At 45.3% G+C, this 26278-nt stretch overlaps 1 protein-coding gene and 1 non-coding gene across 6 annotated transcripts in view; one reads left to right on the top strand and one right to left on the bottom strand.

Annotated features, from left to right (window-relative positions):
• Positions 1-26278, bottom strand: part of MERTK (MER proto-oncogene, tyrosine kinase) — a 133697-nt gene that overhangs the window by 101513 nt on the left and 5906 nt on the right. The gene's annotated exons all lie outside the window — the stretch shown is intronic.
• On the top strand, positions 17606-17735 carry LOC147363813 (small nucleolar RNA SNORA70). Its single transcript, XR_015137488.1, has one exon. It is a non-coding gene; the product is annotated as a small nucleolar RNA SNORA70 (small nucleolar RNA).

The raw sequence follows: 26278 nt of genomic DNA, 5'->3' as shown, positions 1-26278 counted from the left end.
TCAATTCCAGGGTCTGGAAGATTCCCCTGGAGAAGGAAATAGCAACCTACCCCAGTATTCTTGCCTGGAGAATCCCATGGACCTGGTGGACTATAGTCTGCAGGTTGCAAACAGTCAGACACGACTGAGTGACTGAATGCATGATCCAGCAATTCCAGTCCTGGGCATATATCTGGACAAAAGTCTAATTCAAAAAGATACATGCACCCTTATGTTCCTATCAGCACTGTTCACAACAGATAAGACACATAAAACAACCAAAATGTCTATCGACAGATGAATGACTAAAGAAGATGTGGTTCAGTTTCAGTTCAGTCTCTCAATCCTGTCAGACTCTTTGCAACCCCATGAACTGCAGCACGCCAGACCTCCCTGTCCATCACCAACTCCCAGAGTTCACCCAAACCCATGTCCATTGAGTCCGTGATGCCATCCAACCATGTCATCCTCTGTCATCCCCTTCTCCTCCTGCCTTCAATCTTTTCCAGCATCAGGGTCTTTTCCAATGAGTCAGCTCATCACATCAGATGGCCAAAGTATTGGAGTTTCAGCTTCAACATCAGTCCTTCCAATGAACACCCAGGACTGATCTCCTTTAGGATGGACTGGTTGGATCTAAAGAAGATGTGGTACATATATACAATGGAACATTACTCAGCCATAAAAAGAAGGAAATAATGCCATCTGCAGCAACACGATGGAACTAGAGCTTATCACACTAAGCGCAGTAAGTCAGAGAAAGACAAACACCGTACGATATCACTCGCATGCAGAATCTAAACCATGACACAAATGAACATATCTATGAAACAGATGCACAGATAGAGAGCACACGTGGTTACCATGGAGGAGAGGAGATGGGGAGTGTGGATTGGGATCAGTAGAGTTTACATCTAGGGTTAACAACTTCCCTGGACCACCACCAAGGAAGCCCTGAACCCGACCTCTTGAACACCGGAAGGAGGAATTTTTGGGCTTTGTGGAATGAGTGCTGGGACTAACAGGTGAGGTCTGTCTCAGACAATGCATAGAACAGCAACATGGCAGCTACATCATTGCCACCCATGAATGAGAGGAAAAATCATACTTCCAGTCAGGAGGGCCTAGAGGAGCTATCCCACGTTGAAGGTCAGGAAGGGCAGCGGTGAGGAGATACCCTCGTCCAAGGTAAGGAGCAGCGGCTACACTTTGCTGGAGCAGCCGTGAAGAGATACCCCACGCCCAAGGTAAGAGAAACCCAAGTAAGACGTGTTGTAAGAGGGCATCAGAGGGCAGACACACTGAAACCATACTCACAGGAAACTAGTCAATCTAATCACACTAGGACCACAGCCTTGTCTAACTCAATGAAACTAAGCCATGCCCGTGGGGCAACCCAAGACGGGCGGGTCATGGTGGAGAGATCTGACAGAATGTGGTCCACTGGAGAAGGGAATGGCAAACCACTTCAGTATTCTTGCCTTGAGAACCCCATGAACAATATGAAAAGGCAAAATGATAGGATACTGAAAGAGGAACTCCCCAGGTCAGTAGGTGCCCAATAGGCTACTGGAGATCAGTGGAGAAATAACTCCAGAAAGAATGAAGGGATGGAACCAAAGCAAAAACAATACCCAGCTGTGGATGTGACTGGTGATAGAAGCAAGGTCCAATGCTGTAAAGAGCAATATTGCAAAGGAACCTGGAATGTCAGGTCCATGAATCAAGGCAAATTGGAAGTGGTCAAACAGGGGATGGCAAGAGTGAACGTCGATATTCTAGGAATCAGCGAACTCAAATGGACTGGAATGGGTGAATTTAACTCAGCTGACCATTATATCTACTACTGTGGACAGGAATCCCTCAGAAGAAATGGAGTAGCCATCATGGTCAACAAAAGAGTCTGAAATGCAGTACTTGGATGCAATCTCAAAAACGACAGAATGATCTCTGTTCGTTTCCAAGGCAAACCATTCAAAATCACAGTAATCCAAGTCTATGCCCCAACCAGTAATGCTGAAGAAGCTGAAGTTGAACAGTTCTATAAAGACCTACAAGACCTTTTAGATCTAACACCCAAAAAAGATGTCCTTTTCATTATAGGGGACTGGAATGCAAAAGTAGGAAGTCAAGAAACACCTGGAGTAACAGGCAAATTTGGCCTCGGAATACAGAATGAAGCAGGGCAAAGACTAATAGAGTTTTGCCAAGAAAATGCACTGGTCATAGCAAACACCCTCTTCCAACAGCACAAGAGAAGGCTCTACACATGGACATCACCAAATGGTCAACACCGAAATCAGACTGATTATGTTCTTTGCAGCCAAAGATGGAGAAGCTCTATACAGTCAACAAAAACAAGACTGGGAGCTGACTGTGGCTCAGATCATGAACTTCTTATTACCAAATTCAGACTTAAATTGAAGAAAGTAGGGAAAACCACTAGACCATTCAGGTATGACCTAAATCAAATCCCTTATGATTATACAGTGGAAGTGAGAAGTAGATTTAAGGGACTAGATCTGATAGAGTGCCTGATGAACTATGGAATGAGGTTCGTGACACTGTATAGGAGACAGGGATCAAGACCATCCTCCTGGAAAAGAAATGCGAAAAAGCAAAATGGCTGTCTGGGGAGGCCTGACAAATAGCTATGAAAAGAAGAGAAGCGAAAAGTAAAGGAGAAAAGGAAGATAGAAGCATCTGAATGCAGAGTTCCAAAGAATAGCAAAAAGAGATAAGAAAGCCTTCCTCAGCGATCAATGCAAAGAAATTGAGGAAAACAACAGAATGGGAAAGACTAGAGATCTCTTCAAGAAAATTAGAGATACCAAGGGAACATTTCATGCAAAGATGGGCTTGATAAAGGACAGAAATGGTATGGACCTAACAGAAGCAGAAGATATTAAGAAGAGGTGGCAAGAATACACAGAAGAACTACACAAAAAAGATCTTCACGACCCAGATAATCACGATGATGTGATCACTGACCTAGAGCCAGACATCCTGGAATGTGAAGTCAAGTGGGCCTTAGGAAGCATCACTACGAACAAAGCTAGTGGAGGTGATGGAATTCCAGTTGAGCTATTTCAAATCCTAAAAGACGATGCTATGAAAGTGCTGCACTCAATATGCCAGCAAATTTGGAAGACTCAGCAGTGGCCACAGAACTGAAAAAGGTCAGTTTTCATTCCAATCCCAAAGAAAGGCAATGCCAAAGAATGCTCAAACTACCGCACAATTGCACTCATCTCACATGCTAGTAAAGTAATGTTCAAAATTCTCCAAGCCAGGCTTCAGCAATATGTGAACCGTGAACTTCCTGATGTTCAAGCTCGTTTTAGAAAAGGCAGAGGAACCAGAGATCCAATTGCCAACATCCGCTGGATCATGGAAAAAGCAAGAGAGTTCCAGAAAAACATCTATTTCTGCTTTATTGACTATGCCAAAGCCTTTGACTGTGTGGATCACAAAAAACTGTGGAAAATTCTGAAAGAGAAGGGAATACCAGACCACCTGACCTGCCTCTTGAGAAATCTGTATGCAGGTCAGGAAGCAACAGTTAGACCTGGACATGGAACAACAGACTGGTTCCAAATAGGAAAAGGAGTACGTCAAGGCTGTATATTGTCACCCTGCTTATTTAACTTATACGCAGAGTACATCATGAGAAACACTGGGCTGGAAGAAGCACAAGCTGGAATCAAGATTGCCAGGAGAAATATCAATAACCTCAGATATGCAGATGACACCACCCTTATGGCAGAAAGTGAAGAGGAACTCAAAAGCCTCTTGATGAAAGTGAAAGTGGAGAGTGAAAAAGTTGGCTTAAAGCTCAACATTCAGAAAACGAAGATCATGGCATCCGGTCCCATCACTCCATGGGAAATAGTTGGGGAAACAGTGGAAACAGTGTCAGACTTTATTTTTGGGGGCTCCAAAATCACTGCAGATGGTGACTGCAGCCATGAAATTAAAAGATGCTTACTCCTTGGAAGGAAAGTTATGACCAACCTGGATAGCATATTCAAAAGCAGAGATATTACTTTGCCAACAAAGATCTGTGTAGTCAAGGCTATGGTTTTTCCTGTGGTCATGTATGGATGTGAGAGTTGGACTGTGAAGAAAGCTGAGCACCGAAGAATTGATGCTTTTGAACTGTGGTGTTGGAGAAGACTCTTGAGAGTCCCTTGGACTGCAAGGAGATCCAACCAGTCCATTCTGAAGGAGATCAGCCCTGGGATTTCTTTGGAAGGAATGATGCTAAAGCTGAAACTCCAGTACTTTAGGCACCTCATGTGAAGAGTTGACTCATTGGAAAAGACTCTGATGCTGGGAGGGATTGGGGGCAGGAGGAGAAGGGGACAACAGAGGATGAGATGGCTGGATGGCATCACTGACTCGATGGACGTGAGTCTGGGTGAACTCCGGGAGTTGGTGATGGACAGTGAGGCCTGGCGTGCTGCGATTCATGGGGTTGCAAAGAGTCAGACACGACTGAGCGACTGAACTGAACTGAGTCTGTGATGGCCAAAGAACTCTAAGGAATCTCCCCAGGGCTGGTCACCACCCTCTCCCAGCAGGAGAACCTTCTGATTCTCTTGAAGATGTAGGACCACACCCAAGGTGGATCAAGGGGAAAAGCAGCAGCTACTGAAATGGCAGGACTCAGAGTACTGGGTGGAGTGGCAGCCTTCCGCCACCTCCTGACCCTGGAGTCCCTCCAGGCTGTGGGAGGAGAGCTAGGCAAGGCAGCAGCCCGTGCGGGAGCGAGAATGCAGACTGCCGCTCAGTCAGCCTGCTTTATTACCCCAGGACCCGGGGAGGGACCGGAAGCACCTTGGCCAGATGGGTCAAATAAGGGCAGGGATTCATGGGGTCGCAAAGAGTCAGACACGACTGAGGGACTGAACTGAACTGAAGTGTCAGTCATATAACCCACATCTGGCTCTTTGTACTTCTTTTCAGACAACAGAACAGGTAGTGACATGAGCTGACCTCTCTGAAATTCAGCCTCAAAATCCAGAGGCCCAGAGGAGGCTGCAAGAGTGAGGACTCATTGCTGAACTCTTAGGGGTTTCATGCTCCCCACTGCAGAGCAGGAGTGGGCCAGGAGGATTTGCTTTTGTTGTTTCGTCTCTAAGTCATGTCTGACTCTTTGCAATCCCAAGGACTGTAGCCCGCCCAGCTCCTCTGTCCATGGGATTCTCCAGGCAAGAATACTGGAGTGGGTTGCTATTACCTTCTCCAGGGGATCTTCCAGACCTGGGGATTGAACCCACATCTCCTGCATTGGCAGATGGGTTCTTTATCACTGAGTAACCCGGGAAGCCTAGGATGTGCTTTGCCCAGGAGCTAAGAGTTCCTCAGCCCCTCTGTCCCAGGATGACATTTGCTATCAAGCAGCCCCCATGGCTGGAAGGAGAAAGGCCCCCTTCTGGGGTGGGCTTGCAGTTCACAGAAAAGGCTTTTGGCACCTGGAATCCTGTTGGTGACCACTTCCCTGTCCCCCTCCCCTGTCATACCCCCTGTCCCCCCACCCCAGGAGAGAGGGCTGCATGTGGACCAGAGGACACCGCTTCCGTGTGTGCCCTCCTCCCTGGCTGATATTTGAATCATGTCCCTGAGTGGCTTCTCTGTCACTCGGTTAAAAACTGATCCTCTCATCCCCAAAACTGGCTGAGGCCAAACCCAGAACAAGCAAAAACTTTCTACTTAGTATCGAGTCACTTATGAAAACGGGAGTCTCAATTGATAAAGAGAAGCAATGCTGATAAGAGGACATTTTTTCAAAAACCTTTCAACCTGAAATCACTTGACCTGATTGCTACCAAACTATAAATGATAAACATGAGCACTCTGCCACTTGGAGAAAATTTATCAGTGCAGCAAAAGCCTGTAAGGCAGAAACCACGAGCTGACCTGAGGAAGGGGGCCCCAGCAGGGGCTTTATCGGAAAGAAAGAGGAATAATTGGTAGGTTGCATATGCCTGGAGGGGTCACAGGCTCAGCAGAAAAAAAAACAAGGACGCCAGTGAACTGAGAGCTGCACAGAGAAGAAAGTGGGGCTGGTATGAAACAGTGTTGGCAGGCCAGAGTTTCTACATGGGTGGGGGGTGGGGTGGGGGGAGAGGGTTGGGCTAGTTGCCAGATTAATAAGCAGGATGCCCCAGTTATACTCGAACTTCAAATAAACAATGCCCATGTGGTTTATACTTAGTTAAATAAATACAACTTAGTCTCTTTCAGCACAAACTGGCTGGAGCCACTGTCCAGGGAGTTCATTTTCACCCCCGCCCCCATAGACTGGCCTCCTAGGGCAGAGAGCAGAGTGAGGAGGGGGTGTGAAGGGGCAAACAAGGGCCCCAACACACTAAGCCAGCTACCCACCCTCTCTGAGCCCTGACCTGAGGGAGTGCAAGGGCCTGGGCCTCGGAGCCAAACCCACGATTATCAGGTTGATTCTACTTCCGTCGGTCCCCCCCATACACTGGCTCAATAAAAAATGTGGAGCTGAGGTAGGAGACGGTGGGCCTCTGCCCTGGACACCTGGTGTTTGTCAAGTGGAGTAAAACTGAACCTCTGTTCTCACTCAGACACTCCAAGGACAAAGCTAGTGGCAGAAGCTGAGCTCTGCTAAAAAAAAGAGATAAGGTGTCCACTCCAGAGGTCAAAAAACCTTTCCTGTCTACACATGCACAGGAAGGCTTCTTGGGGATTGAAAAGGAGCTGACCCCCACCGCATAATGTGTGGACATATACTCATAGGCCTCTGGTGGGATCCATCTTAGAAAAAAGCTGCACATACATTTTGGGGAGGGTCCACAGACCAGAACTGTACATGGAACAACAGACCAGTTCCAAATCGGGAAAGGAGTATGTCAAGGCTGTATATTGTCACCCTGCTTATTTTTAACTTATATGCAGACTACATCATGAGAAACGCTGGGCTGGATGAAGCACAAGCTGGAGTCAAGATTTCCACGGGAAATATCAGTAACCTCAGATACACAGATGATACCACCCTCATGGCAGAAAGTGAAGAACTAAAGAGCCTCTTGATGAAAGTGAAAGAGGAGAGTGAAAAAGTTGGCGTAAAGCTCAAAGTTCAGAAAACTAAGATCATAGCATCTGGTCCCATCACTTCATGGCAAATAGATGGGGAAACAGAGGAAACAGTGACAGACTTCACTTTGGGGGACTCCAAAACCATGGTGACTGCAGCCACGAAATTAAAAGGTGCTTACTCCTTGGAAGAAAAGTTATGACCAACCTAAATAACATATTAAAAAGCAGAGACATTACTTTGCCAACAAAGGTCCGTCTAGTCAAGGCTATGGTTTTTCCAGTGGTCATGTATGGATGTGAGAGTTGGACCATAAACAAAGCTCAGAGCCGAAGAATTGATGCTTTTGAATTGATGCTCCAACTGTGGTGCTGAAGACTCTTGAGAGTCCCTTGGACTGCAAGGAGATCCAACCAGTCTAAGCTAAAGGAAATCAGTCCTGAATATTCACTGGAAGGACTGATGCTGAATCTGAAACTCCAATACTTTGGCCACCTGATGCGAAGAACTGACTCATTTGAAAAGACTCTGATGCTGGGAAAGATTGAGGGTGGGAGGAGAAGGGGACGACAGAAGATGAGATGGTTGGATGGCATCACCGACTCAATGGACATGGGTTTGGGTGGACTCTGGGAGTTGGTGGTGGACAGGGAGACCTGGTGTACTGCGGTTCAAGGGGTTGCAAAGAGTCGGACACGGCTGAGCGACTGAACTGAACTGAACTGAGTGAGCAGGCGCACAGTAAGGAGGTGATGTAAATCACTTATACAGGACAGTCCTCCCAGGTCTTCGTTTACCTTTGGCCAATTATCTTGTTTCTTTCTTAACACCTGACTGGCCCGTTCTGTTCAGTTCAGTTCAGTCACTCAGTTGTGTCCAACTCTTTGCAGCCCCATGAACCACAGCACACCAAGCCTCCCTGTCCATCACCAATTCCCAGAGTCCACCCAAACCCATGTCCATTGAGTTGGTGATGCCATCCAACCATCTCATCCTCTGTCATCCCCTTCTCCTCCCGCCCTCAATCTTTCCCAGCATCAGGGTCTTTTCAAATGAGTCAGCTCTTTGCATCAGGTAGCCAAAGTATTGGAGTTTCAGATTCAGCATCAGTCCTTTCAATGATTGACTGGGTGAATCTCCTTGCAGTTCAAGGGACTCTCAAGAGTCTTTTCCAACACCACAGTTCAAAAGAATCAATTCTTCAGCACTCAGCTTTCTTTATAGACCAACTCTCACATCCATATATGACTACTGGAAAAACCATAGCCTTGACTAGATGGACCTTTGTTGGCAAAATAATGCCTCTGCTTTTTAATATGCTGTCTAGGTTGGTCATAATTTTCCTTCCAAGGAGTAAGCGTCTTTTAATTTCATGGCTGCAGTCACCATCTGCAGTGATTTTAGAGCCCAAGAAATAAAGTCTGTCACAGTTTTCTTTGTTTTCCCATCTCTTTTCCTTGAAGTGATGGGACAACATGCCATGATCTTAGTTTTTTTAGTGTTGAGTTTTAAACCAGCTTTTTTCACTCTCCTCTTTCACTTTCATCAAGAGGCTCTTTAGTTCTTCATTTTCTGCCATAAGGGTGGTATCATCTGTGTATCTGAGGTTACTGATACTTTCCCTGGCAATCTTGATTCCAGCTTGTGCTTCATCCAGCCCAGCATTTTGCATGATGTACTCTGCATATAAGTTAAATAAGCAGGGTGACGATATACAGCCTTGATGTACTCCTTTCCCAACGGATTGGAACCAATCCGTTGTTCCACGTCTGGTTCTAACTGTTGCTTCTTGACCTGCATACAGTTTTCTCAGGAAGCAGGTAAGGTGGTCTGGTCTTCCCATCTCTTGAAGAATTTTCAATAGTTTGTTGTGATCTACACAGTGAAAGGTTTTACTGTAGTCAATAAAGCGGATGTTTTTCTGGAAGTCTCTTGCTTTATGTTCCAACGGATATTGGCAATTTTACCTTTAGTTCCTCTGCCTTTTCTAAATCCAGCTTGAACATCTGGAAGTTCAAGGTTCATGTACTGTTGAAGCCTGGCTTGGAGAATTTGGGGCATTACTTTGCTAGCGTGTGAGATGAGTGCAATTATGCAGTAGTTTGAACATTTTTTGGCATTGTCTTTCTTTGGGACTTGAATGAAAACTGAGCTTTTCCAGTCCTGTGGCCACTGCTGAGTTTTCCAAATTTGAGGGCACATTGACTGTAGCACTTAAACAGCGTCATCTTTTAGGATTTGAATAGCTTGACTGGAATTCCATCACCTCCACTAGCTTTGTTCATAGTGATGCTTCATAAGACCCATTAACTTCACATTCCAGGATGTTGGGCTCTAGGTGAATGATCACACCATTGTGGTTATCTGGGTCACGAAGATCTTTTTTGTATAGTTCTTCTGTGTATTCTTGCCACCTCTTCTTAATATCTTCTGCTTCTCTTAGGTCCATACCATTTCTGTCCTTTATTGTGCACATCTGCATGAAATGTTCCCTTGGTATCTCTAATTTTCTAGAAGAGATCTCTAGTCTTTCCCATTCTATTGTTTTCCTCTATTTCTTTGCATTGATCACTGAGGAAGGCTTTCTTATTCTTTGTTATTTCTTATTCCTTGCTAGTCTTTGGAACTCTGCATTCAAGTGGGTATATCTTTGCTTTCATCCTTTGCCTTTCGCTTTTCTTCTTTTCACAGCTATTTGTAAGGCCTCCTCAGACAACTATTTTGCCTTTTGCATTTCTTTTTCTTGGGGATGGTCTTGACCACTGCTTCCTGTACAATGTCACGAACCTCCGTCCATAGTTCTTCAGGCACTCTATCAGATCTAATCTCTTGAATCTATTTGTCACTTTCACTGTATAATTGTAAGGGATTTGATTTAGGTCATACCTGAATGGTCTAGTGGTTTTACCTACTTTCTTCAATTTAAGTCTGAACTTGGCAATAAGGAGTTCATGATCTGAGCCACAGTCAGCTCCTGGTCTTGTTTTTGCTGACTGTATAGAGCTTCTCCATCTTTGGCTGCAAAGAATATAATCAATCTGATTTCGGTGTTAATCATCCGGTGATGTCCATGTGTAGAGTCTTCTCTTGTGTTGTTGGAAGAGGGTGTTTTCTATGACCAGTGCGTTGTCTTAGCAAAACTCTGTTAGCCTTTGCCCTGCTTCATTCTGTACTCCAAGGCCAAATCTGCCTATTACTCCAGGTATCTCTTGACTTCCTACTTTTGCATTCCAGTCCCCTATGGTGAAAAGGACATATTTTGGGGGTGTTAGTTCTAGAAGGTCTTATAGGTCTTCATAGAACTGTTCAACTTTAGCTTCTTCAGCATTACTGGTTGGGGCATAGACTTGGATTACTGTGATATTGAATGGCTTGCCTTGGAAACGAACAGAGATCTTTCTGTCGTTTTTGAGATTGCTCCCAAGTACTGCATTTTGGACTCTTTTGTTGACTATGAGGGCTACTCCATTTCTTCTAGGGATTCTTGCCCACAGTAAGATATAATGATATAAGATATAATGGTCAGCTGAGTTAAATTCACCCATTCCAGTCCATTTTAGTTCACTGATTCCTAAAATGTCAATGTTCACCCTTGCCATCTCCTGTTTGACCACTTCCAATTTGCCTTGATTCATGGACCTAATATTCCAGGTTCCTATGCAATATTGCTCTTTACTTCCATCACCAGTCACATCCACAACTGGGTGTTGCTTTCACTTTGGCTCCGTCTCTTCATTCTTTTGGGAGTCATTTCTCCACTGATCTCCAGTAGCATCTTGGGCACCTACCAACCTGGGGAGTTCATCTTTCAGTGTCCTATCTTTTTGCCTTTTCATTCGCAAGCCAAGAATACTGAAGTGGTTTGCCATTCCCTTCTCCAACGGACCACACTTTGCCAGAACTCTCCACCATGACCCATCCGTCTTGAGCAACCCTACTCAGCATGGCTTAGTTTCATTGAGTTAGACAAGGCTGTGGTCCATGTGAGCAGTTTGATTTGTTTTCTGTGACTGTGGTTTTTATTCTGTCTGCCCTCTGACAGAGAAGGATAAGAGGCTTATGGAAGCTTCTTGATGGGAAAGACTGATAGAACAAGACCCAGTTTCCCTCACACTCAGTCTCTCCCATATATTGTACTGTGTCTTGAAACATTCTTGCTTTCAAACAGGGTCAAGAACTCAGGCCACTTTGCTTCTAGCCCCTGGTGGTCTAGTGGCTAGGGCTCTTGGTCTTCCAGGTTACCCAGGTTTAATTCCTGGGCTGGGAACTGAGATCTCTCTTCAGGACTGCTCGCAGCTCTCCTTCCAAGATCAGAACCTTGGGCACACACTTCAGCCACAGAAGCTGCAAGAACCCTGAAGGGCTTTATAGCCCCCCATCACCCCCTTCAGCCTGCACCCATTTTTTGATTTGAGCATTTGACTTTTTCTCAATAGAAGCGCTTTGCAAAGGCACCTTTCCCAGCAGACCCCCTGGTCCTTTCTGTTGCTTGCGTGCTCAGTCACTCAGTCGTGTCCCACTCTTTGCGGCCTCACGACTGTAGCCTGCCAGGCTCCTCCATCCATGGGATTCTCCGGGAAAGAATACTGGAGTGGGTTGCCATCTCCTTCTCCAGGGGATCTGCACAACCCAGGGACTGAACCTGTGTCTCCTGCATTGGTAGGTGAATTCTTTCCCACTCAGCCACCTGGGAAGTCCAGTCCTTTCTGAAAGCTGAGCACTAATGCACCCAGAAAACAGAGCTCCAGATTCAGACGTGAATCTTCACCATCATCTCCTAACTCTCCACCATGCTCTTAAGACCAGCAGAATGTCAGGATCTCCAGGGAAGCTTTTAAAACTCTGATGCCTGTGTTTCACCCAGAGGTTGAATTTATTGGCCAGCAGTACAGCTTAGATATTGGGATTTTAAAAAATCTCCTCTAGTGATTCTAGAGGAATTGGGGTCAGACCTAATTCCTAGGGTATTAGGGAATGGATCCATCTGGTGGCCCAAATCATCTGGGGCAGGGGGGCTCCTGCCTGGGAACCCTGATGTTTTAAATGCACTGTGGCTTGGGAGCCTGGGATGAACAAGACCTGTGGTATCAGAGTTCCGTTCTGGCTCAGAGTTCCATTCTCCACTCAGAAGCCAGGTGACCCTCTGCCAGTCACTTGCCTTTCTTGTTCTGGCCACACCACAGAGGCATGTGGGAACTTATTAATAGTTCTTTGACCAGAGATTGAACCTGCATCCCTCACAATGGAAGTCCAGAGTCTTAGCCACTGGACCACCAGAAATTCCCTTCCCCAGTCACGTGTCCTTCTGAGACTCGCTCTCCTAGTCTGTGAAGGAAGATGCGTAACGCCTGCCCCTCTCAGCCACCAGAGGAGAGCACTGCGCAGGTGCATTACAACCCGGAATGGCTGATCTGCTTTGCTTCCAAGGCACAGCCAGTCACGCCTGGACTGCCACGGGCGCACACATGGAACCGATTATGCTGACTTGGCTCGTTCAGCCTCTGGCAGGGAAACAGGAATATATGTTTACCCAACCAAGGCTGGTTTTCCTTCTCCTTCCCCTTTGGCAGCACGCCAAATATCATAGATAGGCTGAGGGGACACTTTCTGGTCAGGGTAGTGAAGCTTGGCCCCTGTGTCTGGGGCTGGCTCTCTGCAAGGGCCAGCTGCGGCTTTCACAAGACCCCGGAGAGACGCTCTGTCCCCAAGTTTAACTCCTCTGCCCTGCCACCCACAACACACATCCTCCAGCCCACTGATACTTGAAATCCTATTCATTTTAGCCATTCTTCTCAGGAAGAAACATTTCCTTTAACAATGTGACCATCTCAGACTTCCCTGGTGGTCCAGTGGTTAAGAATCCGCCTGCCAATGAAGGGGACATGGGTTCCATCCCTGGTCTGGGAAGATCCCACATGCCACAGGCCAACTAAGGTCATGCACCACAGCTATGGAGCCCATGAGCTGCCGCTGCTGAAGCCCGTGTGCCTAGAGCCCGCGTTCCACCACCGGAGAAGCCACCGCAACGAGAAGCCTGCGCACCGCCCTTTTCACCACAACCAGAGAAAGCCTGAGTGTAGCAACGAAGACCCAGCACGACCAACAATTACATAAATAAATAAATCATTAAAAAAAAAAAGTCACCATCTCTAAGGACCAAACGCCTTAGTCAGCACCGTTTCTCCATATCTTTCCCAAGTGACAAGAGGGCAAAGAATTCCCTCCCAAAGCACAGTAAATGGATCTTTCCCTACTTCTCGCACTAAGTACACCTAAAAACACAGGGTATTACATATAAAAGGAACTTTTTAAAACACTCTGAAGAGTGGAGAGACAGTAGTCTGACTAGGGACCTAGGGGACCTAAGACCAACATGGTGATGAATTCCTTGAGTCTCCTTTTGTTCGGGGTATCCCAGATTTGGAAATGCTAACAGGCAAAGACAAAAGACAACAACAAAAGCCTGTTTCCCTCTAGGAAAGGGCAGCTGGGCAAGACAGAGGCTTTTAAACAGTAAAGTGCTCTTCTCCAGGCAAACAATCCAGAAAAGGCCATGGCCCCATCCCCACCCATGCCAGCAAAGGTCAAGTAAGCAACCTAGACTTGAACCCTGACCAGCTATAAACAGGGGCCACAAATGCTCCACTGGGTGGTATCAGAGAAGGCCAAGAAGAGAGGTGGCATTTTCACCCCACTGGCTGGTGTTAGTAAAGCCCATGTGGGATGCCTACACTTTTATTCCCACACGGCATGAATGAGGCATCTCTCCTTGTCCCCAGCAGGGTGCTATGAAAGGAGAACCAGTAGAGAGTCAGAGATTTCACTACTCCCCTAGGGTCAGTGGTGGTCAGGTGGGAACTGTTGTAATCAGGCACTCCTACCCTTTCCCCAGCCAGAACTCCCACCCTACCTCTGACCGGCAATAACATCCCACCCTTAGATGTCAATGGAGGTTGAGTGGGGAACCCAGGGCTTTCCTCATAGCTCAGCTGGTAAAGAATCCACCTGCAATGTGAGAGACCTGGGTTCGATCCCTGGGTTGGGAAGACCCCCTGGAGAAGGAAAAGGCTCCCCACTGGGGAACCTAGAATTCTACCCCCACAGCAGTTCCGAGGAAACTACGTAAAACAAAGGACAAAAAGAGTCAGTCATGTAATACTCTCAGTGTCTAGGTTTCAATAAAAAATAAATTCTGTCTCAAACTGCATGAAATACAAAAACCAAGATAACAGAGAGTTATTCAAAAAAGCTTTTAAAGAAGGGATCATAAAAATACTTCAATGAGGGACTTTCCTGGTGGTCCAGTGGCTAAGACTCCGACTTCCAATGTGAGGTGCCTGGGTTCCATCCCTGGTTGGGGAAATAGATCCCATATGCCACGACCAGGAGTTCTCATACCACAACTCAAAGATCCCACGTGTTGCGAATAAACAACCCACATGCCACAACAAAGACCGAAGATCCCGCATGCCACAACTGGGAGTTCTCATGCCATAACTCAAAGATCCCACGTGTTGCAAATAAACAACCCACATGCCGCAACAAGACCGAAGATCCTGCATGCCATAACTAACGCCTGGTGCAGTTAAACAGACATTTAAAAAATACTTCAATGAATATGAAATTCATGAATAAAATAGGAAGCCTTTTGGCAAATACATATAAAGCCTCAGTAAAGAAATAGAAGAGTGAGAAGAGAAACAAATGGGAATTTTTGAACTAAAAAAATACAATAATCAAAATAAAAAACTCAGTGGATGGGCTCAACAGCAGAATGAAGGGGCAGAGGAAAGAATAAGTGAACCAGAAGATAGAGCAATAGGAAATTATCCAATCTGAACAACAGAAAAAAATGAACAGAGTCTCTGCAACCTGTAGCACTATTACTAAAGATCTAACATTTGTATCATCAGAGTTCTGGAAGGAAAAGACAGAGGGCAAGGCTGAAAAAGCACTTAAAGAAATAATGGCTGGTAACTTCCCAAATATGACAAAAGATATAAACTTACAAAGTAAAACATCTGAACGAATCCAAAATAAGATAAGCTCAAAAATATCCACACCAAGACACATTATAGTCAAACTTCTGAATCCTAAAGACAAAATAAAAAGAGTTTTTAAAGCACTAAGAGAGACGATACCTTACTTACAGGGGAAACCAATTCAAATGACAGTGAATTTCTAGAAGGAAGTGGCACGTTTTCCTAAGTGATAAGAAAGAAGGGATGTCAACTCAGAATTCTTCTGGAATGAAAGGAAAACCAAAATATTTTCATACTAAGAGAATTTGTCATCAGCAGACCTACTCTAAAAGAATAGCTAAAGGAAATTATGCAAATAGAATGGAAACAATAAAAAAAAAATAAAGCCTGAATCATTAGGAGGAAGGAAAAAATACAGAAAACAAAAATATTGATCAATACAATAGAATTTCTTCTCTTTAATTTTTCTAAACTATGTCTGATGGTTGGAGGAAAACTGCAACACTGTCTGATGTGATTTTATATATGATGAAGAAATATTAAAGATAATTATGCTTAAATGGGGGAGCTAAAGGGACTTAATCAATAACTTCAGATATGCAGATGGCACCACCCTTATGGCAGAAAGTAAAGAAGAACTAAAGAGCCTCTTGATGAAAGTGAAAGAGGAGAGTGAAAAAGTTGGCTTAAAGCACAACATTCAGAAAACTAAGATCATGGCATCTGGTCCCATCACTTCATGGCAAATAGATGGGGAAACAAATAGTGTCGGACTTTATTTTTCTGGGCTCCAAAATCACCGCAGATGGTGACTGCAGCCATGAAATTAAAAGACGCTTACTCCTTGGAAGGAAAGTTATGACCAACCTAGATAGCATATTAAAAAGTAGAGACATTACTTTGTCAACAAAGGTCCATATAGTCAAGGCTATGGTTTTCCATTGGTCATGTTTGGATGTGAGAGTTGGACTATAAAGAAAGCTGAGCACCGAAGAATTGATGCTTTTGAACTGTGGTGTTGGAGAAGACTCTTGAGAGTCCCTTGGACTGCAAGGAGATCCTACCAGTCCATCCTAAAGGGGATCAGTCCTGGGTGTTCATTGGAAGGACTGATGTTGAAGCTGAAACTCCAGTACTTTGGCCACCTGCTTGGAAAACTGACTCATTTGAAAAGACCCTGATGCTGGGAAAGATTGAGGGCAGGAGGAAAAGGGGATGACAGAGGATGAGATGGTTGGATGGTATCACCAACTCAATGGACATGGGTTTGGGTGAACTCCGGGAGTTGGTGATAGACAGGGAGGCCTGGCATGCTGTGGTTCATGGGGACGCAAAGAGTCGGACACGACTGAGTGACTGAACTGAACTGAAAGGGACCTAAAAGGAAGTAGGGATTATAATTCACTTGAACTGGTAAAACATCAACACCTAATAGACCACTGATTACATTAAATACAAATGATCTAAATACGTCTATTAAAATACAAAGATCGGTAGAGTAGATTAAAGAAACATGACCCAACTATCTGCCATTTATAAAAAAATTCACTCCAAATAACATGATACCGGCAAGTTGAATACAAAAGATAGGGAAAAAAAAAATCATACAACCACAACGAAAAGAAAAGCAGGATGCCTACATTAACATCAGATAAAGTAGATTTCAAAACAAGGGAAATTACCAGTGAGACATATTGTATAAAGATAAAAGTCCGTCTACCAAGAAGACATAGCAGTCTTAAGTGAGTATGAGCCAAAGCAAAGAGCTGCAAAACATGTGAAGCAAAATCCAGAAGACCTGAAAGGAGACATAAAGAAATCAACAATTATAGGAAAGACTTCAACATCTCTCTTTCAACAACTGAAAAAAAGAACTGGGCATCAAATAAACAAGGATATGGAAGAACTTGATAAGACTGCCAGTGAAAAGAATCTGGACTACATTCATAGAACATTCCACCCAACAGCCACAGAACACGCATCCTTGCCAAATGATGACGGCATATAAGTTAAGATACACCACATCGTGAGCCATCAAGCGAATCTCAACAAATTTAAAAGAACTAAAGTGGTACAGTTTGTATTCCCAGATTACAATGGAAATAAATATAAATTAATAACAGAAGGTAACTAGAAATTTCCCAAATACTTGCAAACTAACAGCTAAATAATCTATGGAGCAAAGGGAGAGCCTCAAGGGAAACGTTTTATAAATACATTGAACAGAGTGAAAATGAAGTCACAATATATCAAAATATGTAGGACACAGTTAACACAGTTTTGAGAGGAATTTTTATTTAGTAGTCTGTGCTCGTAAGATAGAAAAAGAAGAGCAAGGCAAACCCAAAACAAAAAGAAGGAAGACAATAAATATAGGAAATAAATTGAAAAAAGAAAAGCTATAGGGTAAATCAATGAAACAAAGAGCTAGTTGTTTGAAAAAAATCAATAAAATTGATAAGTCTCTAGCAAGACTAACAAAGAAAAAAAAGACACAAATTACTAATATCAGGAATGAAACAGGGAATATAACTACAGACTCTGAAGATGTCAAAAGTATAATAATGAAATACCATGTTTGCTACCAACTAAGCCCACTGTGCTCCTTTCCCCATGGGAGTCTAGTGTGCAATACTGCAGACAGCAGCCTCCTCCGTACTTTTTGCAGCCTGCTGCCTGTATGGGTTGCTCTAAGGCAGTTTTCATCCCAATCCCAAAGAAAGGCAATGCCAAAGAATGCTCAAACTACCACACAATTGCACTCATCTCACATGCTAGTAAAGTAATGCTCAAAATTCTCCAAGCCAGGCTTCAGCAAATATGTGAACCATGAACTTCTGATGTTCAAGCTGGTTTTAGAAAAGGCAGAGGAACCAGAGATCAAATTGCCAACATCCACTGGATCATGGAAAAAGCAAGAGAGTTCCAGAAAAACATCTATTTCTGCTTTATTGACTATGCCAAAGCCTTTGACTGTGTGGATCACAAGAAACTGTGGAAAATTCTGAAAGAGATGGGAATACCAGACCATCTGATCTGCCTCTTGAGAAATCTGTATGCAGGTCAGGAAGCAACAGTTAGACCTGGACATGGAACAACAGACTGGTTCCAAATAGGAAAAGGAGTTCGTCAAGGCTGTATATTGTCACCCTGCTTATTTAACTTCTATGCAGAGGACATCATGAGAAACGCTGGACTGGAAGAAGCACAAGCTGGAATCAAGATTGCCAGGAGAAATATCAATAACCTCAGATATGCAGATGACACCACCCTTATGGCAGAAAGTGAAGAGGAACTCAAAAGCCTCTTGATGAAAGTGAAAGTGGAGAGTGAAAAAGTTGGCTTAAAGCTCAACATTCAGAAAACGAAGATCATGGCATCCGGTCCCATCACTTCATGGGAAATAGATGGGGAAACAGTGGAAACAGTGTCAGACTTTATTTTTGGGGGCTCCAAAATCACTGCAGATGGTGACTGCAGCTATGAAATTAAAAGACGCTTACTCCTTGAAAGGAAAGTTATGACCAACCTAGATAGCATATTCAAAAGCAGAGACATTACTTTGCCAACAAAGGTCCGTCTAGTCAAGGTTATGGTTTTTCCAGTAGTCATGTATGGATGTGAGAGTTGGATTATAAAGAAGGCTTAGTGCCAAAGAATTGATGCTTTTGAACTATGGTGTTGGAGAAGACTCTTGAGAGTCCCTTGGACTGCAAGGAGATCCAACCAGTCCATCCTAAAGGAAATCAGTCCTGAATATTCATTGGAAGGACTGATGTTGAAGCTGAAACGCCAATACTTTGGCCACGTGATGCGAAGAACTGACTCAGTTGCAAATACTCTGATGCTGGGAAAGATTGAAGACAGGAGGAAAAGGGGACGACAGAGGATGAGATGATTGGATGGCATCACTGACTCAATGGTCATGAGTTTGAGTAAACTCCAGGAGTTGGTGATGGACAGGGAGGCCTGGTATGTTGCAGTCCCTGGGGTCGCAAAGAGTTGGACACGACTGACCGACTGAACTGAACTGACCCACAACTCGCTCAATATGAAATAGATGATTTGAACAGCGCCAGGTAAGGAAACTGAATTTATAATTTAAAGAACACCCACAAAACAAATTTCCAGGCCCAAACAACTTCACTGGAGAATTACACCAAATGCTTAAAGAAGAATTAACATCAATTCCACACGCTGCTGTTGTTCCATCTTTAAGTAGTGTCCAACTCTTTGCGACCCCATGGACTGCAGCACGACCAGCCTCCCTGTCCCTCACTATCTTCTGGAGTTTGCCCAAGTTCATATCCATTGAACTGGTGAGGCCATTCAACCATCTCAGCCTCTTCCTTTTGCCTTCAGTCTTTCCCAGCATCTGGGTCTTTTCCAATGAGCCTGCTGTTTGCATCAGGTGGCCAAAGTATTGGAGTCTCAGCTTCAGCATCAGTCCTTCCGATGATTATTCAGGGTTGATTTCCTTTAGGATTGACTGGTTTAATCTGCTTGCTGTCCAGGGATTATGAAGAGTCTTCTCCAGGCCAACAATTTGAAAGCATCAATTCTTCAGCACTCAGCCTTCTTTATGGTTCAACTCTCATATCCATACATGATTACTGGAAAGACCATAGCTTTGACTATATGGATGTTTGTCAGTAAAAGTGATGCCTTTGCTTTTTAATATGCTGTCTCGGTTTGCCATAGTTTTCTTTCCAAGAAGCAAGGGTCTAATAATTTAATGGCTGCAGTCACCATGTACATTGATTTTAGAGCCCAAGAAGAGAAAATATGTCACTGCTTCCACTTTTTATCCTTCCATTTGCCATGAAGTGATGGGACCAGATGCCATGATCTTTGTTTTTTGAATGTTGAGTTTTAAGCCAGCTTTTTCACTCTCCTCTTTCACCCTCATCAAGAGGCTCTTTAGTTCCTCTTTGCTTTCTGCTATTAGAGTGGTGTCATATGCATATCTGAGGTTGTTGATTTTTCTCCCAGAAATCTTGATTCCAGCTTGTGTGTCATTCAGCCCAGCATTTCGCATGATGTACTCTGAGTACAAGTTACATAAGCAGGGTGACAATATACAGCCTTGATGTACTTCTTTCCCAATTTTGAACCAGTACATTGTTCCATGTCCAGTTCTAACTGTTGCTTCTTGATCTCCATACAGGTTTCTCAGCAGGCAGGTAAGGTGGTCTGGTAATCCTACCTCTTTAAGAATGTTCCAGCTTTATGTGATCCACACAATCAAAGGCTTTCAAGTAATTAATGAAACAGAAACAGATGTTTTTCTGGAATTCCCTTGCTTTCTCTATGATCCAGCGAATGTTGGCAATTTGATCTCTGGTTCCTCTGCCTTTTCTAAACCCAGCTTGTACATCTGGAAGTTCTCAATTCAAGTACTGCTGAAGCCTAGCTTGAAGGATTTTGAGCACGTCCAGGATCCTCAGAAATACACCTCTGTGTTTCCAGACTCTTCTATTGCCCCAGATAGAGCTGGGGGCGGGGGGTGGGGACAGGAGGGTAGTTCATGAGGCCACAGTCAGCAAGGGCAGCTGGGAACGGTAGCTGCCCACAGGAAAGAAGCCATATAGGCAGGACTCTTTTTTTTTTTTTTTTCAGACTTCATTGATTTTTTGACCCAGGCCCATGGCAGTGAAAGTGCTGAGTCCTAACCACTGGAGCACCAGGGAATTGTGAAGACTTTATTATTACTTTATTTAGCTAGTTAGGTTTTGGCCACGCTGCAAGGCATGCAGGATCTTTAGTTCCCTGACCAGGGATCAAACCGGTGTCCCTTGCAGTGGAAGCACAGAGTCTTAACCATTGGACTGCCAGGGAAGTCCCATGACTCATTTTTAAGGGACACCCTACACTGCCTCAGGCCCCATTTCTAGGCTGATTGATGCCTGAGGACACTTATAGCCAGAGTCAGGCAGAGGGCTGGGGTGGGTGGGTTGAGGGGCCACACTCACGCAGGCCCTGTGTTTGACTCTCGAGGAGAGAAACTGTCCCAGCCCACATCTGTCTTTCAGACGCAATCTGTGTCCTGCCCAGAAGAGATCCCAGAATCACCTATCTGCCCCCTATTTGATCAACGGAGACATGCAGTTTCCGCAACATGACTCTCCCTGCACATCGCAACCGGGCTGAGGACTTACATCTTCAGACTCTCAAAGTGTTGTGTTTTTTTTTTAACCTAATGCTGTAGATTTCCTGCTAAAGTCTAAGAGCTTCCTTTTTCCTTTGTCCTCAAACTTTCAAAGAACATTGTTTTCATCAACAAATCTTCAAATCATGTGCCCAAATTTAAAAAAAAAAAAAGAAAAAAGAGGCTCAAAGGGTGCTTTCACTTCCTGTGTGGAGGCAGCCTGCCCTGAACTGTGCCGAGTGGAAAACAGGCCACCCTTGGGAGGCCATGAATATTCATCACCTCACTGCGCATTCACTAAGCAGCACCGGGACAGAAAAGTACTTTCAGCGAGTTTATGCTCTAATATGCTCCATGAAGACAGCCTGTTCTTACTTGTAGAAAAGATCATTTTCGAAAACGATAGTGAGGTCGGTCTTCTCTGAGCAGCTTTGAAAGCCCTGTGGCTTACAGTAGCAAAACAATCCCTTCTCCAAAATAAACAAGGCTTTCCTTTGTATGTCCAAGGAGAGGAAGGGCCAGAGCCAAGGCGAATTCTAAGACGTCCACCGGCCCTGAATGCTGACCTAACTAGAGCCGTCACCCCCCGCCCCCAACCCCCACCCCCAAAAGCAGGTTATAAAGGAACGGGACCTGTCAGGCAGTGTTGGCCTGATCCTCAGGTTCCAGCCTGAGACCTAAATCCTGAGGATGGGCCCCATCCCAGAGTGAGCTGGGGCACAGCTCTAACCCAGTGATGATCAGATATTGCCAGGGCCTTGCTTGACTCCCCAGAAGCTAGTCAACATCTATGAAGAGCCTGACTGGGAAAAATCCAGAAGACCCCATTAATGTCTGAGGACAGGGAGAAACATACAAGCATAAAACCTGCTGCCACAAACACCTATGCATTGTGATTATGAAATGCAATGGTTTTTCTCTAAGCCCAAGTCACTCCAACATGCTTAGCTTTTGGTGTAAAACTTACCGTGTTTGTACGGTCTCAGTCCAAACATAAAGTCAACATGTCTCCTCTCTCTTTTTCTCCCTCTCCCCTCTGCCCTGATCCTTCCCCCACCCGACCCTGTCTTCCCTCAAGACTCATGGAAAATCCATTTTACCATTAAGTGAAAGATGAACTAACGGTGGATGAAATGGACAAGTGAGTGCAGTGAAAGTTGCTCAGTCGTGTCCGACTCTTTGTGACCCCATGGACTATACAGTCCGTGGAATTCTCCAGGCCAGAATATTCGAGTGGGCAGCCTTTCCGTTCTCCAGGGGATCTTCCCAACCCAGGGATAGAACCCAGGTCTCCTGCATTGCAGGCGGATTCTTTACCAGCTGAGCCACAAGGGAAGCCCAAGAATACTGGAGTGGGGACAAAAGGATGAAATAAAATGTTTTAGAATGGAGTGCAGAATTTTCAACAAACTCTTTAAGACATAACTACTCTTCCTTGACTTGGATTCGATTCTTGGGTGGGGAAGATCTCTTGGACAAGGAAACAGCAATGCACTCCAGCATTCTTGCCTAGAAAATCCCATGGACAGAGGACCCTGGCGGGCTATGGTCCATGGGGTCACAAGTAGAGCTGGACACAACTTAGCAACTAAATAACAGCAACCACATCCTTATTTCACTTGAAAACACTGGGACCTAAGGAGGTGACCTGATGTGGCAGCCAGGCCACCCCCACTGGATCCTGCTGGCTGACAGAGGCTTAGACAGAGTGGAAATGGCGACCAAGAGGGCAAGCTGCCCAGCAGCTGGTGGGGCCAAGCTTCCAGGCCTCATGAACCCAGGGAAGACCTGGGCCTTCGCTGTGGTTAAGAATCTTCCGTGGAACTTCCCTGCTCATCCAGGGGTTAAGACTTCGCCTTCCAACACAGGGGGTGCGCATCTGCTCCCTGGCAAGGGAACTAAGATCCCACGGGCCAACAGGCCACAACAGAAAACAGAAACAACGCTGTAACAAATGTAAGGCTTTAAAAATCGTCCACACCCTGCGCTGCCCTGGTGGCTCAGCGGTAAGCAATTCGTCTGCCAATGCAGGTGACATGGGTTCCATCCCTGATCCGGGAGGATCCCACATGCAGAGGAGCAACTAAAGCCGTGCACCAGAACTATTTAGCCTGAGCTCTAGAGCCCAGGAGCCATAATTACTGAAGCCCATGCACCCTAGAGCTCATGCTCTGCAACAAGAGAAGCCATCGCAACGAGCAGCCCACGCACCAAAACTAGAGAGTAGCCCCCACTTGCCGCCTCTCAGTGTAGGAGACGTAAAAGATTAGAGTTCGATCCCTTGGTCGGAGGGATCCCCTGGAGGCGGGCATAGCAACCCACTCCAGTATTCTTGCCTGGAGAATCCCATAGACAGAGCGGTCTGGCTGGCGCACAGTCAGACAGGACTGAAGTGATTTAGCATGTGCACCCACAGAGCAATTAGAGAAAAAGCCCGAACAGCAATGAAGAAAGACCCAACACAGTCAAAAATAAACAAATACAATTATTTTTTTAATGGTCGATAAAAAAAAAAAATCTTCCATACAGTTCAACAGCCTCATTTCAAGGAAAACTAAGACCCAGGAGGGAGAAAGTGCTGGCTGGTAGGTACCCTGAGTATTCTTGCTCTCCAAAACGGGCTGCAAGATCTTCCTGTCCGGTAGCATTTCAGCATTTTAGCTGGAGGCAGCAGGGCTGGAACCAGGAACAAGATAGAGAACAAGTTCCCTCTGGGTCAAGGGTTAGCAAATGCCCAGAGTGTGGGAGGCAGAGGAGTCTGGGCCTTTCCTGGGGTGCCTGGGGGGCTTGCTCACACCTGCCACTAGGCAGGACGCACCTGGAAACCAGGAGCACACCTGGGGCTCCTTGCCCGGCCCATCTGCCACAAGACCACCTGCACGCGCCCACCCAGGCACAGGCAAAGAGCACCGCCCAAGAAACAGAGCTTCATTTTGTAGCCACTGCAGCCGGAAGCCTGCATTTGGCAAACCTAGTTTTAGCTGGAAAAAAGGAAAGGAATTATCTGGATGTTTACACTCAAACAACCAAAAAAAAAAAAAAAGTAACCAAAACAAAACCACACCCACTTTAGAGTAGAGTGGTGTGGGAAACACCGAGCAGGAACTGGACTTCATTTTTATACCTTCCTGAGAGGCACATGACGGGAAGCTATTCCTGAACCAAGTTAAGCCTGAATTCAAGGAGTGAGGGTCATGGGGGGGCAGGAAGGGAGCAGTCAGGACAGGTCCTGCCTTGTCTGAGCTAACAAGTGTGGGTTCTGTTCGCAGAAATACCAGGAAACAGTCCCAGGGACAGGGGAGCCTGGTGGGCTGCCGTCTATGGGGTCGCATAGAGTCGGACACGACTGAAGCAACGTAGCAGCAACAGTCTTACAGAGCAAGGAATTCTGCGCTCCAGAATGGACCCTCCACAGCCCTCCACCAAAGAGCTATGACCAGTGGGCGGGGGGTGGCGCCCACAGATCTGACCTCCTATTTTAGGTTTCACTTTAGGACACATTTCAGTGAGAAAAGGGGAAACTTTCCCCCCAGTACCTTTTGTTTAAGAAAAACAATTACCACAAAATTTGAGTTCAGAAGGGAGGGAGCTTGGGTAACAATGGCTAATAGTTTGAGAGCTTTTACCACATGACATTGGCTCCTTTATCCTCCCGACGGTTCCACGGGTTCCACGAATAACGAAGAGTTGCACTAGACCCGTGAGGGAGCTGAGGTCCTGAGAGTTAGTCACTGCACCCAGGGCTCCCCAGAGGCCAGCCAGGCAGGACAGGAAGCCCAGCCCATTTGGTCACTCAGCCCCTGTTAACATTTTCATTCCAAGCCCTTGAAGCACACAGGTTTAATAATAACCTGCTTTTTTTTCACGTTTTATAATAATTAACTCCCTGCTGAGATGCATTTCCCCCCACCCCCACCCCCACTCTGAGCCCTGTGTTTCGAGTTAAGATTAAAGTAGTAACAACACGCCAAAGTCAAGACACTCGGGGCCACAACAACCTGGGAATTAGGCAATCTGCTCTGGACAAGGAGCTGTTAAACTGTATCTTTAACATGAAAAATTGGCTTTTAATTTTAAGTCAAGAGACTATAAAAAATGTTAATTTTGCTCTATTGGCCTTAATACAGTCCACAAATCTACCGTAACCTTTCTAGTAATGAAATCATTTTGGCATAACAGTGAAATGAAAAATTGTTTGCTAGCAACCAAGCCCCAAGCACAAGGGCCTGGGAGCTGCGGCAATTGTTTCTGGAAAAGCCAGAAGGGAGAAAGAAGAGGGAGGAAGACACAGCAAGACCCACAGAGGCCTTGATCTTTGCAGATACTGAGCAAATACTACCCAGTGCAGATACTTCCCTAGTGGCTCAGTAGTTAAAAAATCCACCTGCCCATACAGGAGACGAGGGTTCGATCCCTGGGTCATGGAGATCCCCTAGAGAAGGAAATGGCAATCCACTTCAGTATTCTTGCCAGGAAATCCCATGGACAGAGGAGCTTGGCATGCTACAATCCATGGGGTCAAAAAAGAGTAGGATATGACTTAGCGACTAAACAACAGCAGATACTGAGCACCTGAAATGAGCACCTGCTTGGAAAACAGAGAGGAACCCATCAGACAGCGGTAGAGTTATTTAATAGAGTGTGTGTGTAAGTATGGCAGAGGTGGCAGTGAGCAAAGGCCTCTTCAGGAGAGCAACTGAGCTAGCGTTTTCTTGGGGAAAAGATTTTAGCCAGAGGGAACTTCCACAAAAAAAGAGGCAAAAAGACCTTTGTGGCTGGAGCGGCAAGAACTGAAACTGAAAATGAGTCAAAGAGGAGACGTAGGACCCCAGCCCTTGCCAACCTTGGTGCCGAAAGGGAAGCCACCCAGTCCAAATCAACCTCAAAAGTCTCATTTTGGCCACTACGCAGAAAGTGGCGGGTTGGCATGTGCTCATTTCCAGGTGGGGGAACCCATTTAAAGCAAGGCTCAGCCTCTCTACCTGGTGGTGTGTTATCAATTCACTGGCACTGTTTATAACCAACTCTGACTGGCAACCCACTGACCCTGCTCCTAGGATTACTTGGAAGTTATTTTTTAAAATAAGATTGAAACAATAGTTA

This window comes from Bos grunniens, chromosome 11, assembly GCF_055505025.1.
Source record: "Bos grunniens cultivar Pamir isolate PY7600 chromosome 11, Bosgru_T2T1.0, whole genome shotgun sequence".
NCBI classification, from domain to species: Eukaryota; Metazoa; Chordata; class Mammalia; order Artiodactyla; family Bovidae; genus Bos; species Bos grunniens.
This window is presented reverse-complemented; position numbering and strand designations above follow the sequence as displayed.